At 39.4% G+C, this 12825-nt stretch overlaps 1 protein-coding gene across 3 annotated transcripts in view; it reads left to right on the plus strand.

The window, feature by feature from the left end:
* dennd2b (DENN domain containing 2B) overlaps positions 1 to 12825 on the plus strand; it is an 82308-nt gene that overhangs the window by 10229 nt on the left and 59254 nt on the right. The window contains exon 1 of one of the 3 annotated variants that reach the window (XM_038297730.1): positions 5510 to 5681. The exons of 1 other annotated variant lie outside the window; for it this stretch is intronic. The gene's annotated coding sequence lies outside the window, so the exon portion shown is untranslated. Of the gene's footprint in view, positions 1 to 5509; positions 5682 to 12825 lie in introns of those variants that run through there. One more of the 3 variants, XM_038297732.1, reaches the window with a different exon arrangement.

Raw genomic sequence — 12825 nt, forward strand, 5'->3', positions numbered from 1 at the left:
GTTTCTTAAATCCAGTTTAGAAAATACAGTAGCCCCCTGTACGGGCTCAAAAGCAGAGGCGAGAAGTGGCAGTTTGTATTTATTTTTAATAGTGATCTGGTTCAAACCTCGATAGTCAATACAAGGTCTCAGGGAACCATCCTTTTTTCCCACGAAGAAGAACCCGGCGCCCAATGGAGAAGATGAAGGGCGAATTATTCCAGCAGCTAGTGATTCGTTGATGTACTTTTCCATTGTTTCTCTCTCGGGCTTAGAAATGTTATACAATCTACTGCTAGGTAAAGGAGCACCAGGTAGAAGTTCAATGGCACAATCGTATGGTCTGTGTGGAGGTAGGGACGTCGCACTGACCTTACTGAAGACAGGGGCAAGATCATGGTACTCAGAGGGAACTGAAGAAAGGTCAGGAGAGTCCATCTCCCCCCCACCTCTAGGAGACCCCAACAAGGGGGCAGCAGAACGAAGGCATGTCTCGTGGCATGAGATGGACCATGATTCCAGGTGACGTTTAGTCCAGTTAATGTGAGGATTATGCTTCTCCAACCATTCGAAACCGAGCACCAGCGGAGAACATGCAGAGGGAAAAACAAAAAATGTTATAGTCTCTCGGTGGTTACCTGACAGAAGTAGCTCGAGGGGCTGAGTTTGGTGGGTAACTTGATGAAGTCTTCTTCCGTCAATAGCGGATACACAGAGAGGCTGAGCCAGAGGAATAGTTTCAATTTGGAGTTGCTGGACGAGGTTTGAATCGATAAGGTTACATTCACAACCTGAGTCGATGAATGCAGAGAAGGAGAGGCTCTGGTTAGCACAGAAAAGTGTGGCAGGCAGCAACAGACGAGGAGATTTCTTAGTGTTTAATTGGCCCGCCAGACTCCTCAGATCCTCTGGCGGGCCCAGGATTTTGATTTAGCCGGGCAGGAGGCAATGAAGTGTCCACTCTCACCACAGTAGATACATAGTTTGCTTAGAATACACCTTTGTCTCTCCTCTGGAGTGAGCCTGGTGTGTCCCACCTGCATGGGTTCGACATCCTTTTCACCCGAATGAGAGGCCTGAACAGGCAACGGTAGAGACTGGGGCTTAGGCCTCTGAATGGGCAGCTGCTCTGTAGAGGGAGAACAAACAGTCACGTTATGTGAGGCAGAAGAAAGTGTACCCTGCTTCTTAGAACAGTTTCTGGCTCGAATTCTATTATCTGATGGAGAGGCGAATTAAATCTTCGAGGGTAGCAGGTTCGTCGAGGGTTGCGAGTTCATCTTTAATGTGCTCGTTTAATGCCATGAAAAAGCCTCCCTTTAAGGCGCTCTGGTTCCATCCGGAAGCTGCCGCTTTAACCCGGAAGTCAATAGAAAATTCAGCCACCGAAGAGTTTCCCTGTTTAAGATTGAAAAGAGCTCTAGAATCAATAGTTTGGTCTGTTTCTTGGTTGAATACCTGGTTAAATTCAGAAATGAAGTCAGAGTAAAAGCAGTTTAAGCTATCGTCGGTGGCAAATCTTGCCTGAGCCCACTCCAAGGCTCTTCCTGTTAGCTGAGAGAGAATAAAGGTTATTTTCTTGTAGTCCGTGGGAAAGCTGCCAGGGGAGTTCATAAAAATCGAACGACACTGAAATAAAAATCCTTTGCATTCTTTCATGTTACCAGAAAATCTTTCTGGAAGACTAGGGGGGAACTCAGATGACGTCACTGCCGGTGACCTCGGAGGTGGAATTGGACCCGGAAATGGTTGTGGAACTGGTGTAGCGTTAGCATTGTTTAAACGACTGGTGAAGTTTCGGACAACATGGTCTTGGTATTCTATACGGGAGTTTAACTCACTCAGAGCTGGAACTTGTCTGTGGATTTGGGCATCCCGTTCCTCCAATAGTTGACGGAGATGTTCTGCTGGGCCTTGAGTTTGGCCGCAGTGTTCTGTCATGATGGGTTCACTGAAAGCGACCCAAGAATGCAGAACACCACTGACGGACACAAGGATGAAAGTTTAACAGTTTTATTTTGTACAAACACACTGAATATTCTGGTTCAGGTTCGGGGCCTGGATTCTGGTTCACCGGAGTCTGTGTGAGAGACAGTTCAGTTAGCGTTGCCAACAGAGGTTTGATTTCCAGAAGTCTACTGATTGTACCTTGAGGGTTCTTGAGGTTAGCTTTGGGAGAGTCACTGTTGGTTCTGGAGAAGAGTTCATCAGCAGAGTCCGTAGCTGCTTCAGCGTCTCACGTCTACTTAGAACAGACCTTGGCTTTGGGTTACCCAGCTCAAGTCCAGAGCTGCTTGGAGGTTCTCTGTGAATCATCGGGTTTGGCTCAGAGGGTCGGCTCGGCAGGTTAGCTCTTCCAGAGCTTTCACAGAGGAGGCACAGGTTTCCTGGAAAACAGACACAGGGGTTAGAATCCAAGCTGGATTCAAAAGTCATAGATTTACTCTGAGGATCTTGGCTTAAGCGCTGACCAACTGGAACAACACTGCGGCGTTGAGGCAAGGTCTGAAGACAGCTTAAGTAGTGGATCCTCTGATGATCTAGACGAGCTGCAGCTGTGCAGGAGGCTCTCTCAGAGGATCCACGGCGGACTCTGCTGGAGAAAGGTGGAACTTCTCCAGCTCCCAACAACCTCCTAAATTCAAGACAAACAGCATCTATTTTAAGAAAACATTACTTATTTAGATTTCAATGTTTTGCAGTGTACAAAGTGCTAAATGTTGTATTTTATTGGTGAATATGGTCATTAATTTGTTTCTTTGTGGAGACTTTGGTTATACAAAAGTATTTGTTAGCTGACTTTATGTGTACTCCCATCAGTGGCAGCACAATATAAGAAGTGTTGAGATAATAAAATATATCTCTGTTTCCAAACTCTGTATCTCTGTATGAGAACACTTCAGTAGATACATGCTGCATTTTCAGGTCAGTCATTTCTTGATGCTGTTGTAAATGAACTATAATCAGTATCATAATTTTATCAAAAGCTTGGCTTAACTCCAATGTTTTTCTTGTTAATTAACTAAAACACATAACACGGACCCTGTGGCTAATTAGATAAAAAAAAAATAAAATAAAATTTGATATTGGTAAATAAACCTCAAATACATGAATCAATGTTCGGTGAAAAAAACCCTGAGAGAACACCATAAGTGCTGGCACCAATCTTGTGCTTGATTTGCACGAATAAATGAGAAATCCCAACGTCCAAGTTAGAAACATAAACTGGAAAGGCAACTAATGCTGGACTGAAGTCCTTAAGGCAACCTCAAGCTATAGCACAACTTAAATAATACTTGTTTGACACATTTAAAGTATCTGTCATAAACTGTTGGCTTGTTTAAAAAAAAAAAAAAAGACATATTATGCATATGCTATTAGTGCCAGTATTGCTTATCTAAGATATTTGGCGTTTGATAAAGAATCCCTTTATTTTCGTACACTAATGAAATTGTTGCCAACACTATTGTATATTCATGTAAAAAAAAGCCTGTTACTAATGTTTAGAGAAGTCAAGAAAGTTAGAGACGTAATACATCAAAGCGGTATCGCTGCTCCAGAATTTAAACAAATGTTTTATCCCATGCTGCACTATGCAGAGACTCTATCTGCACTAAACCAGATTTTCTCATCTCAACACACTGAAAGCTTGAAGTGCTTCCAACAGTAGGAGCATGGAGCAACTTCCCTCTCCAGATGTCATTGTGGTCTTTGAATTAATAAGCCAGATGAAAAAAGCAACCATAAATATAATACAGATGTTTTTGTGCATCATGTGGAGCCCAGTAGAAATATGGATACATAACCATGTTTTCATCTAATTCTCAAACAATTTTTGAGTGTTATTTTAAATGTAAAAAAAAAAGAAGAGAAGATTTAGATGTGTGCAAATTAACCAGCGTAATGTAGTCACACCTTGATGTTATGCTGGGCTAATGTGTTGCAATAGACACTATTTTGTACGTTTTGGACGTTTTTCCTCAAAAAACCACATCAGTGCGCATGCGCAGGCAGACAGAAAAAAAAGCAGATCCGCGGACGGACGTAAAACTGGGAAAAACAGTGCAATCATCACTTATTCATGTCTAACTACGTTGCTTGCTGTGTTATATCTTAGGGTTAGGTGTAGGGTCAGGGTTAGGGCTAATTGTAATTTATATTCTATATTCGTGAATGGTGCGTCAGATGCGCATGCGCATACGACGAAAAAAACGTCCAAAATGTACGAAATTACGGTGCATCACTTTTCGTACGATTTCATACACACTCATAATGAGAATAGTTTGTGCCTCTTGCGTAGTGGCGTGGAATAAACAGTGCAGACCACTCTTCAATATTGGGCATAAATCAAAAATATCTGCGACAAGCTCACAGCGACACACTGCTGGGGGAGTATAACCAGCCCTTCACACCTTTTTGAGCTTCAGTGCTCCTTCGCATGGATCTATGCAGACAATGTGGAGAAACATGGCAAGTGATGACGGTTCACAAATGTAAACATCTAGAGACCTCTTGAGATTGAGCCTATAAGTATTGCCACTATTTACAGATTATAGAAAGAACTAGCTGTTGTTCTTGGATCATATGAAGACATTGAAAAAGTTGTAAACAGCTGTGTTTTCTACTTCCTTTTCTAGTTTGGTGATGTCAGTTTATAGTTTGTGCTGAACACGTGTGGATTGTATGTTGTTAAGCATAAGCATTTATCAATGTTTTTTATTCACATTTTGAAGTATTGCATTAAAAGTGCTTGATTAAAACAGCTATATTTGAATTAACACTCTAGGGGTGGTCCCCTTCCTCATGCTGCCCTGGGTAATTTCCCATATGGCATTTTTATTTGATTTATTCATTTATTTTTATAATAAGTAACCCTAATGACTAAATATATGCCTCTTTTTTTTATATAGATATAGCTGATTAATTCCGATTTCCCAAATGGAACATGTTTAGGTGTAATGAACTTTCTGAGAGATGAGGTTAAAGTAATGCAGAGCAGGGAAATACAATTTAGGACATCCATTATGTTTGTTTTGCATTTCAATTTTTAGTGATTAGGCTTTTCATTTATGTGACATTTGCGATTATTGTAAGTCAACTTCATTTAGATAATCAAAAAATGTCATATCTTCAGTTCACTTCAAATAGACTTGCCTTTGCTGCAGTGTCTCATCTTCAACATGCACAAGGCGACAGTGGACATCCACCTCTGGCTTCCTGAAAGACCTCTTTGTCTGCTGATAACTGTGGAATGTCCACCGGTTTCATTCCATCCTCAGCCCTCAACTCCTGAATATTCATCCGCACCCCTCAGTTTAGCAGGACAATAAACAAGGCGCAGAGGAGCTGAATGCCTGTCTGAAGGAGGAGGGCAGAGAAGGGGGGTAAATCCCAGGAAATCTGGGGGAGGGGGGGCAAAAAACCCGTTCCCATAGCAACAAGTCCTGCCTCTGCTTTCTGAGTGAGCAGAGTGAGGAGGCTGGAAGGGTTTTTTCTTCCCTTTCCTCCTTTCTTTTTTTTTTTTTTTTTTTGGCGTTTATCGGTTTATGTTGGAAACACATGAGACAGAGTTTACTGGGGAGGGCAGGTATCCGGAGCAGCCAGCCAAAAGTTTCAAGTAGACGAACGGGATTTAAGCGTCGGGACGGGATTATAATCTGAAAATGTCTTCAGCAATCATGGATGTATGGAAAAACAAGGAGGTAAAAGAAACGACACATCTTTGAACCGTAACGGACGAGCTGCGGCAGGAAGTTTAACACAGCGGACTGAAAAAACAAAACCGTTATAATTATTTTAGAAACGTGGGAAAGGTGCTTTTTTTAAAGAGCTTGGTATGGGCCGTTAAAGTTGTTCCCATGTGACCATATTTGGTCATCGAGATGTTGAAGTAAAACTATGTGAGCAGAAAGCTTTCTACATCCAGCTGACCCTTTGAATGAAGGAAAAAAAGATACAAGCGGCTGTAATTAGACTGAGTTATTATCGCATAAACACCCGAAACGTCAAAGCGACAGATAAAGAAAAAAAAAAAAAAAAAAAAAGCGGAGCTGGACTCTTCTGACCCTTTTTATGAAAAAAGTCTAAACAGAAAAATAACAGTTTTCCATCTTTTCTCTGCGTAAAGCTTAATTTTATTAGATTTAAATGTGCCATTGATATTCATTTAAGTTAGTTTAGTGTTTGCATGGCTGCTGGGAGATGAAAACTAAGAAAAATAAACTTCAACTATTTATTTTGCAAAAGTAACATGTTGAATATGACTTTTATAATATTATTAAAATATAAACAAAATTTAGCTTTAGTTTCCAAGTACCTATCGCCTTTTAAAATCCAAAATAAAAGCAGCAGTAAAGAGATGTCCTTTAGATGACACCAATTTAGCTTTTCTTGTAATTAAGGGGAAAAAAACACTCTGCAGGTCTGCTGGCCAGCAGTGTGCAGCAAAAGTTAAAATAAGGGTTTACAAATTTGGTTCACCTTGCTACTGGTAACACTGGTTGAATTCAGAATGTAGTTTTACCTTGAAGTTGGTTTTGGTTTTGTCCAAGCTTTATTTTGAGTCATTGGTCTTATTTCGATTCTTGTGTTCTAGGTATTTTGATTTTTGATTGTATTTTATCCATTTTCCACTTTCTGAAACGCTTAATCCCAAGCGGGGTCGCGAGGGTGCTGGTGCCTATCTCCAGCTGTCCACGGGCGGGAAGCCGGGTACACCCTGGACAGGTCGCCAGTCCATCGCAGGGCAACACAGAGACAAATATCCATTCACACACACACTCACACCTAAGGAGAATTTAAAGAAGCCAATTAACCTAACAATCATGTTTTTGGACTGTGGTTCTGAGATATTTCTTGTTTGCCCTTTTGTATCAGTCTCCTTTTCTCTAGCTCCCTTCTTGCCTCTGTTCACACCTGCTCCCAATCTGCTAATTAGCCTGCTCTTTGTTTCTCTCCCGTATAATCGCCTCCTGTTCAGTCACTCTTTGCTAGTTTGTCGTCATTACTTTGTCCCCTTCTTGTTGTGAGTATTCTTGGTTTTCAGCATTTTTTGGATTTTTGTGGATTTATATTTTCGGATTTTTGCTTCTGTTACCCTTTTTATTATTAAACATTCAAGTAACCAGTTCAAGCTTTTGTCTCAATTTGGCTCCTGTCAAACCACCTCCTCTGTGACAGAAATCTGTTTGTTTGTTTATATATCGCCAATTTAAAATAATTTTGGATTTGAGACTCAACAGCACAACCAGATCCATGTAGTTCCTAGAAAAATAAGTTGAAATACTTAGTATTAAATAGACCACATTGGTATGTTTCCCTAATTCTGTACAGGCTAAGGTGGCGTTCTGTTAAAGAATATGTTTATACTTGGGCTGGACAATTAATTGTGTTTGTAATATAATCATAATTTAGAAAAAAGCATTTTTCACGTCGCAGAGGCGCTCAGTTCTAATCACATTACATTTAACAGGAGTAAGACATTAAACTTCTCAATCCAGCTCTTTAGGTGCTGGTAATACAATTAGAGTGGGTTTGTCACCACACAGAAGGGAAAAGAGAGTTGCAGCTTGCCTGTAGAGCCATGCATGGGAGAAATAAGAACTTTAGTATAAAGTCCTGCAACAAGCTTTCAAGGTCATGAAAAAACAAAACATTGCAGTAAATCATCTACAAACTACTAATGTTTGAATCAGGGTACAGATACATTTATGAGTCAAACGGTAAATGTGACTCTGATAGAGAAGCACCTTCAGTGGTCATTATGACTTCTGTGATCTGTCTGTCTCATTTTGGTCTCTTTATCATCACTGTGGCTGATTAAATCAGGATGTTGACCAGGCTGCTACAAAACCGTAATGTTTCCTCTAGTCAGAAGAAATATGTATACGCAATATAAATACGCAATCCAAAGGACATATAAGATACATAAAAGTGTCTGAATACTTTTAAGTACAGTTGCACTGATTTGTCATAGTAAATCAGCATTTGCAGAGTAAAGTAGATTGGCTAATATTTTTATAATAAATCTTTGCATCTGTCCTGAAGAGTCATTGGCTGGTTATTGGTTTGCCAAGGTTTTAATAAGTTACTGTTTTAAAACCCCTGAATTTTTCCACCCTATTTCTTTCCGCATTGTAAACTTGACTTTATGAAGGCCAGAGGAAGTCTCGGAGTAATCCAAGCTTTCTCAGATTGATGCCCATTGTTGGTCACCTGGATTAAAGTAAAGACCTTCAGTTTTCCCTCTGTTACCTGGTAGAGAAATACAGTGTTGGACAGATTTTAATCTGGGAACATGAGTACCTGATATAATCTATTAGATCATGTTAGACAGTTCAATTTAAAACTTTCCTCTAAATATTTGTGTTACCATGGTATCTTACTGAAGGTTATGGGCCCATGTCTGCATGTGACTCATCATAAAAGTTCTAGCTGTTGATTTATTTTTCCAACATATCTGAATATATACTGTGTTATAGTGTGTTGACATTTAGAGGAAGATGGTGTTTTTTTTTTCTTCTGAGAGTTTTGTGTCCGTCTGAGCATCCTGTCTCTTGAGCTTGAGTTTTCCTAGCAGATAACAGCCGTAACCCATATGATCTTATCTTCTAATGCAAACCGTATGGCTCGGACTGCTTTTCCTCCTCCTGAAACCCCCTCTCCATTGTGCAGGTCAAACAATTACCTTTCCCTGTCGCAGGACTGTCAACACAGAACCCCTGAGAAACTTATTTTCCATTCCCTCCATTAGATTGGAAAGAGTGAGTGTGCAGCATCAACCAATATTTTATAGTTAAAGCCTTCTTTAACCCTGATTGCCCTGATATCATTCGCTGAACTGCTGGAGACAACCCAAACACTCCCCCACCATTATTAGTTCAAAGATCTTCAGTCATGTACTCGTTTAGAACGATGGTAACCACAGATTTTGTTACGCCTCTGTGCAAATCACAAGACTTTCTCTTTAAACTTTATTCAGTGGATTTATTTATTTTTTTTCAGCCACAGAGAGAAAGCTTCCTTTCAAAGCGAGAAGAAAGGATTCATCCACATTAGATAAAGTACTTATATAAGCGCTGGGGCGGCTCACTCACATGTCATAAAGTCACACAGCCAATATCACATCTGTAATTCTGTTTTACAGCCATGCATCTTGCTGCAGAAGTAGATAACAGAACAGAGCTGTCTGACTTGGACTAACCTGTCTGTGTATTGCTGGACGTCCATTCAAGTGTTAAAGTTGATGTAGTAAGGTTTGGATAAAGTAAATCAACAGCTGCTTGTTAGTTATCAACGCTGTGTTGCAGCTCTTAAATGAAGAGACACTAAATGAAAGCTGTGATTGTCCTCAGCAATGTTATGTTTCAGTTCTTTTTTGGTTGCTTTATTTCACTTCAGGAATTAATAAAGTATAATTGAATTGAACTGAATGCCTGTTAACAGCATATGTATGAGGATTCTGTTTATATGTTTCAGAAACTTTAGGCATTTCCTTTAAACTGAAATCTAAGTCGATTTTTCTTAAAATAAGCAAATTATTTCTTGGCTTCTTCTACTTTGCGAAGGGAAAAAGACATTACACATTTAGAATAAGAAAAAAAACTTGAATTGCCTTATTTCAACTGCATAATACAGTAACTAATTATCGTATTTTAAGCAAAAAAAATCCAAATTGCATTGGCTTATTTACCTACGTAATTATTATTATTTTTTTTCATTTTATTTTATTGTTTTGAGTTTTTACGGCACTAGTGGCTCATTTTTTGGACAGTAGGCTGACAGGAAAGGGGGTATGAGAGAGGGGAAGAGAAATGCGGCAAAGGACCACAGACAAGATTCAAACCTGGGTCGGCCACCCTACCGACGCAAATTAAGTGTAAATGCACTTATTTTAAGAAATGTTTACTTATTCCAGTGTAGTAATTAGTTAAATTTACTTAAGAAACCTTTTAAACTAAATATACGTTAAGAAGTAGTTTTACCGTCCTGTAGAAAGTATCACTAGTTTTATCGGAGTAAAATCACCCCATGTGAGTGACCTCATTGGATAAACAAAAAACACAACATCAAATTCATGTTAGAGTGAGACTTCCTGTTAGTACAAGCTTTGTTGTTTAGGTGTGTCGTTCACCTCCATGTGGATAAAGTTTAGAGTGTAGAGAAAGTTTACCAGCACACAGTCCTGACCTCAACAGAACAGAGGTTCACTGTCTGGCTCACAAACTGCGTTAACAGCGCTTTCTACCTTAGCCGCACTGCGTCGCTACCATTCTTATACCTCATCCAAAATACGTAGTTTACCCTGAGCTATTTTCTGCATTTGTGCTGCTATAGGTTTAGACTGCTGGAGGACATAGAGATAACTTTTCATCATTCTATTCTCTCTATTCTTTTCTATCATTTCTATTCTCTCATTCTGCTGCTTTAGATCATTTTTGCAGTCGTTTCAACGTAAAAAGAGTCAATAATGTGGCATTGTTTTTCAGTCTCAGCAGGAAGACCCTAAATGATCTATGATCTGCGCTTCATTAATTACTGCTGTCCCATGAAATTGTTTACTACAACTTAACAAAAAACCATTACATCATTTAAAATGACAAATAGAAAGCTGTTTATTCATGTTGTTTCTTGTTAGAACACGTCGATTCTCAGAATAAATGGCACCAGACCTAGAATTTACAAAAGCTTCTATAGAGTGGTGTGGAGCATTCAGCTATGATAAATAGTTGGCAGCTTTGTGTCAGAGGATCATTTTTATCTCACCATAAATCACCTTACCTCATCTCTACTCTACAGGTTCAGTTTTTACATAAACAACATAAAAACTTATGTATAAGTCATAAAAAAAATCATGTTTATGATCTTGTTATCTCCACTCTGGGAAACAAGAGAACTTGTTCTATATGACATTTGAATATACAAAACAAGTCCCCAAAGTTTTGGTTTAACAAACCAGGTTAATACTGGTTTTCTTTTAACTCTAATTAACTCATCGTCAGACAGACTTCTTAGTTCGACATAGCAGCTCATAATAAAGGCAAAAGTAATTTATATGTTATAATTTTTCATCTTTATCCTAAAACCATTTCTGTGGGAATGCGTCCTCTGCTCTGTGTGGATGTAACTTAACCATCTGAAAAGAGTCGAGCCTTGAGACGGAGGGACACCAAAAGGCGGGTTTCTATTTTTCGTTTAAAAAGATGAGCTATCCCATTTTAAGAACCAAAATTTGGTGTCTAATTCAATTCAGGTTTCATTTAAGTGTTTGCAAGATCATTTCACACACACAAGGAAACGCTAAAATAAATGGATGTCGTTAGGGTGGGAGGCAATATTCGGCTAAGAAGTGTCCCTTTTTAAATCTTCAATTTGGCAACCCTAACTGAAAGGAAAGCTATTGTGGTTTAGGATATGTGCTTTTGGGCCAAATTTTTCTATCAAATTATAAGAGAAAAACCTCTTTGGTGGTCCACTCTTTGCTGTAGTTTACCATTTGAAAACTCCCACTTTAAGATAGAGGTAAACAAAAGCACAAAGTCCAGACTCCTGGGTTAGAGGTCGTCTCTTGTGACACATTTTTTTTTTTTAGCTCTCCCGCTGCAGCTCAGAGGGATGTAACTCTAGTTTTCCGCGTGCCTGCCTCTGCAGCTGTGCATGCTCATATCTGGGTTACACTGAAAGCCTCCTTTTCTTTCCCACATAGAGAAATATGCAGTGATTAACCTAAAAAAAGGGGAAGATGAACTGAGTTACTTTGTGGCAGTATGACAGACCATGAGGTGGTGTAATTAGGGCTGTTGCAGCTGCTGGTATCAGTGACCTTGGTTGTTTTCTTTAAAGCAGAAAGCAGGACATGAATTTAGAGCTTAAGAATGCTATGACTCTGTTAGCCCAATCAGGAAAAAAAAGCTCTGATTTCTTATCACTTCAGATGGAAATGTTACATTAGGAAGTATATTAAAGGCTGAGGTTTAGTAAAAGAAAAATGAATCTTCCACTCTGCTAATAGCATTCAGCTCAGCCTGTCAGTTATTAATATAATAACCAGGAACAACAACTTTCTGTAGTTACAGAGTGTGGTTCAGCACCGGTGCCCCTCTGCTCTCCTCTGCCAGTGATTTCTGACGTCTGCAGAGTTGAGAATTTGCACTCTTCCTTTCCTCTATTACTTTTTTGGCTGCCTTTGAGCTCTGCAGTGGATTTCAAAACTTTAAAGTCAGGTTGCTAATCAGCAGAAAATGATGTGCAGGTCCACCAGTAGGTGAATTTAGGGGAAACATTTTTTTGACTTCATTATAAAGATGCTATTGTGTCTAATTCTGCTCCACGTTTCCGTTAAAAACACTCCTAACTGGAAAGCTCAGATGAATGAAGTTGATAAGACTCTGCTTAATGTTAAAATGACTTTAGTTTGTTTTATAGAGTGAACAGTTACGATGAAGCCAGACACTGATTATGTGCAAACCTGCGTATTGTCTGAATGACATCAAAGCTATTGGCACTAACTCCAGATGTCTGTGTCCTTTTCTTACCTTCTAAACACGTTCTCTAATATTACGGCTGCAGCAGCACTCTGATGGATGGGGCAAATATTAGCTCTTTCCTATGTGAGGTGGATTGTGCATCTGATGATCTGTCAAATGTGACTGGGCCAAGGACATGTGGACCGTCTTTAGAAGATATTTACCCAAACAGTCTCTCTCAGAGACACACACTGATAAAAATACGTAATTTTTAACCAGCGCTGCCTTTCAAGGACAAACCAACACAAAGAGTTCCTTTATTCCAGGCAGCTGGCTTATAAAGCTACTGTCACAGTCCCTTGTTTTATACATTTGAGTCTTT

This window comes from Cyprinodon tularosa, unplaced genomic scaffold (genome assembly GCF_016077235.1).
Source record: "Cyprinodon tularosa strain WSP-4 unplaced genomic scaffold, ASM1607723v1 ctg395, whole genome shotgun sequence".
NCBI classification, from domain to species: domain Eukaryota; kingdom Metazoa; phylum Chordata; class Actinopteri; order Cyprinodontiformes; family Cyprinodontidae; genus Cyprinodon; species Cyprinodon tularosa.